Source organism: Rhincodon typus, chromosome 33 (genome assembly GCF_021869965.1).
Source record: "Rhincodon typus isolate 14 chromosome 33, sRhiTyp1.1, whole genome shotgun sequence".
In the NCBI taxonomy this organism is placed as follows: Eukaryota; Metazoa; Chordata; class Chondrichthyes; order Orectolobiformes; family Rhincodontidae; genus Rhincodon; species Rhincodon typus.
Window position 1 is genome coordinate 15,290,607 of NC_063364.1, and position 4,553 is coordinate 15,295,159.

Sequence of the window (4,553 nt, forward strand, 5' to 3'; positions counted from 1 at the left end):
TAGTACCTATATAACACCTTTCACAACTTCAAAATGTAACAAATTATTTCACAGCCAATTAATTACATTTTCTAATGTTGGCAAATACAGTAGCCAATTAATGCAGAGCGAGGACAACAGATGAACCAAATAACCAATTAATTTGTTGTTTTAAGGGTGTTAATTGGGGGATAAATATAGGCCAGAGGACACTGGGAAGAACACCTCTGCGTTTCCTGGATATAGCCTGAAAACCTGCTTCACTCTCACTAGCACACAGCATTGCAGTGTCAGCGAGGTTGTGTAGTTAAGTCATAGAGATGTACAGCATGGAAACAGACCCTTTAGTCCAACTCATCCACGTTGACCAGATATCCTAAATAAATCTAGTTCTATTTGCCAGCATTTGACCCATATCCCTCTAAATCTTTCCTATTCATTTACCTATCCAGGTGCCTTTTAAATGTTGTAATTATACCAGCCTCCACCACTTCCTCTGGCAGCTTGTTCCATACATGCACCACCCTTTGCATGAAAATGTTGCTCCTTAGGTCTCTTTTAAATCTTTCCCCTCTCAACTTAAACCCATGCCCTCTAGTTTTAGAGTGCCCCTATCCGTGCTCCTTGTGATTCTATAAATCTCTACAAGGTCACTCCGACGTTTTAGGGAAAATAGCCCCAGCCTATTCAACCTTTCCCTGTAGCTCAAACCCTTCAACCCTGGCAACATCCTTGTAAATCTTTTCTAAACCCTTTCAAGTTTCACAACACCCTTCCAAAAGCGGGGAGACCAGAATTGCTTGCAGTATGCCGAAAGTGGCCTAACCAATGTCCTGTATAGCCGCCACATGACCTTCCAACTTCTCTACTCAATGTACTGAGCGTATCAAAGCAAGACAAGCATACCGAACACCTTCTTCACTATCCTATCCACCTGATCTCAAGTGAATCCTTAATCTTCACCTCAAACATAAGAGTGCTAAGCTGAACCATGACTGGCAATCACCGCTACCAGATGAAATTCCAAATACTTATGGCTCCCAAGTCCACCTTGAATTATATGAATTGCTCTTTGCTGATGAAGCAGTCAAAATATCTCCATCTAGAAGATCTGAGCCGTTATTTTTGGGTCATGAGATCATAAGATACAGGAGCAGAATTAGGCCATATCGAGTCTGTTCCACCATCTAATCATAGTTGATATGTTTCTCAACCTTATTTTCCTACTTTCTCCCTATAATCCTTAATCTCCTCATTAATCAAGAACCTACCTATCACTGTCTTCGAGGCACTCAATGCCTTGGCCTCTCCAACTTTTTGCTGCAATGAGTTGTACAGATTCACCACCTTCTGGCTGAAGAAATTCCTCCTCGTCTCAGTTCTAAAGGGTTGTGCCTTCACTTTAAGGCTGTGCCGTCCGGTCCTAGTCTCGCCTACTAATGGAAACATCCTCTCTATATCAACTCTATCCAGGCATCTCAATATTCTGTAAGTTTCAATCAGATTCCCCCTCTTCCTTCTAAACTCACCAAGTACAGACTCAAAGTACTTAACCATTCCTCATATGATAAGCCCACCATTCCCAGGATCATTCTTGTGAACCCCCTCTGGTCCCCCTCCAAGGCCATCACATCCTTGTTTCGATAGGGCCCAAAACTGCTCACAATATTCCAAATGTGGTCTGACTAGAGCCTTATACAGCCTCGGTAGTACCTCCTTGCTCTTGTATTCTATCCCTCTCAAAACAAATGATAACATTGCATGTGCCTTCTTAATTGTCAAATGAACCTGCATGTTAACTTTAAGAGAATCCTATACTTGGATTCTTAAGTCCCTCTGTGTTTCAGATTCCTGAAGCCTTTCCCCATTTAGAAAATAGTCTTTGTCCCTATTCTTCCGATCCAAGTGCATAAACTCACTTTCCCACATTACATTCCATCTGTCACTTTTTTGCTCACTCTCCTAGCCTGTCCCAAGTCCTTCTGCAGCCTCCCCACTTTCTCAACACTACCTGCCCCTCCACTTATCTTTGTGCCAACTGCAAACTTAGTAACAATGCTCTTAGTTTCTTCATCCAGATTGGTAATGTATTACATGAATAGTTGTGGTCCCAACACTGACCCCTGCTGAACTCCACTTGTCACCAGCTGCCATTCTGAAAAAAGACCTCTTTATCCTCATTCTCTGACTTCTGCCAGTCCGCCAATCCTCTATCCATGCCAGTACCTTGCCTCTAACACATGGGCCTTTTTATGACTTAGCAGATTCCTATGCAGCCCCTTGTAAAAGGCCTTCTGGAAATCCATATAGATCATGTCCACTGTCTTGATCTTACCTAACTTGCTCGTTACCTCCTCGAAGAATTCAGGTAAATTTATCAGGCGTGACCTCTCCTTGATGAAACCTTATTTAACATGCACTTCCAGGTACTTCACAATCTCATCCTTAATAAGGGACCCTGAAATCTTACCAATGACTGAGATCAGGCTAACTGGCCTATAATTTCCTGTCTTCTGCCTCCCTCTCTTCTTAAACAAGATGTTACGTTAGCCATTGTCCAGTCCTTTGGACTCCTCCCTGACTCCAGTGATTCCTGTAAGATTATACCAATTCCTCCAAAATCTTCTTAACTATCTTCTTTAGAACCCTGGGTATAGTCCATCCAATTCAGGTGATTTATCTGCCTTCAGATTTTTCCATAGAATCCCTACTATGTGGAAATAGGCCATTCGGCCCAACAGATCCATATCCACCCTCCGAAGAGCATCCTGCCTAGGGCCATCCCCCTACCCTGTAACTCCCATGGCTAACACACCTAACCTACACATCCCTGAAGACTATGGGCAATTTAAGACGGCCAATCCACCTAACCTGCACATCTTTAGACTGTGGGAGGAAACCTGCATAGATGTGGGGAGAATGTGCAACCTCCACTCAGACAGTCACCTGAAGTTGGAATTGAACGTAGGTCTCTGGCACTGTAAAGCAGCAGTGCTAACCACCAAGCCACCTTTCTGCTTCCCCAGCATCTTCTCCTTGCTGATTCACCTCTGCCCTTGACTCTCTTGAAGTTATAGTTTGCTACCTGACAAAACGTCTACATTCTGGTTGTACACAGAATCAGTCTCTCTTGTTGCTTCCTCATGCTCAGCCAGACTGCATGGAAACTGAGAGTTTTGTTCAATCCAGAGTTGACTTCAATCCCTATATTTAATCCATTACTAAGACTGTTTCCACCAGTCTGTCCTTACCTGGTCAGTTCTAAACATGACTCCAGACTCACAGCAATGTGATTACCTCTTAGCTGCCTTTTGAGCATTTAGGGGTGGGTAATAAATGGTGGCCTAGTCAATGACGCCCACATCTGCGAATGAACCCTCCATTATACCAATGCCACCATGGTAGCACGTTGGTTATTTTGGTTAGATTACTGTACTAGTAAACTAGAGACTTGGACTACTCATCCAGAATCATGATTTCAAATCTGGGCTAAGGAATTTAAATTCAGTGTTTCAAAAAATATGAAACAAAATGCTGATATCCATAATGGTGAGTTTGAAACTTCTGGACTATTAAGAAGAAAATCTGGTTCACCATTGAACCTTGTGGAAGGAAGCATACATCCTAATTTGACTGGGCTGTATGTGACTCCAGATTGTGGTTGACTCCTAACTAGCAAGTGCCCACCTGAATTGGCCTAGCTGTCTTGTGGGCAATAAATAATAGGCTTGTCAATGATACGAGAAAAGAATCAGTTCTCAACTCTTCCTTGCTGTCTCCACCCTCCATAAACTTTGGGTCATCCAAAATCTTGCCTTCAACCCTCATTAAATCCAATTTGCCATTACTGACCTTATTGAGCCAGTCCGACTTTCAGAAAATTCAACATGATTAATGCAAACGTGCTGAAGAGCTAATGCTATTAAATATGTGACATTCAAATCAGCGATCTCTCTCTCTCCCAAAGTTTGTGAGGCCGTACACGAGGCATTCTGGGACCCGTACCTCCTAGTGGGAACTGGACTGGATAATAATAATCAGTGTTACTTGTTTCCTGTTATGATGCTCTAAATTCCTGTCAAGAGCTTGTGAGGAGAGTGGGGTAGGGTGCATAATTTTGTTTATTTCACATCTGGTGACACTGTGTTGACAGTCTCATTACAGGGCAGTTAAAGAGAGGAACAGACAGTCTCATATTGGCTTTTAGTCTGTGGGCTTTTGAACAGAGGCATGGACTATCAATAACTAGGCTCAGTCTGGGGGTTTTGGAAGGAGGTGTAGACAGGTAGTCTATGGCCTTTCAGACCATGACTTCAAGCAAAGGACAGACTGCCAGCCAATGTACTGTTAGAGGGACAGTCTGTCAGTGCGCGGGCCGAGAGAGGGGACAGTCTGACGGCGTGTGGGCTGAGGGCGGGGTAGGAGGGAGGGGACAGTCTGTCAGTGCTGGGACTGAGGGTTGGTGAGTGGGGAAAGACTGTCAGTGTGTGGGGGTTGAGGGAGGGAGGGAGGGGAAAGACTGTCAGTGTGTGGGGGTTGAGGGAGGGAGGGAGGGAGGGGACAGACTGTCAGTG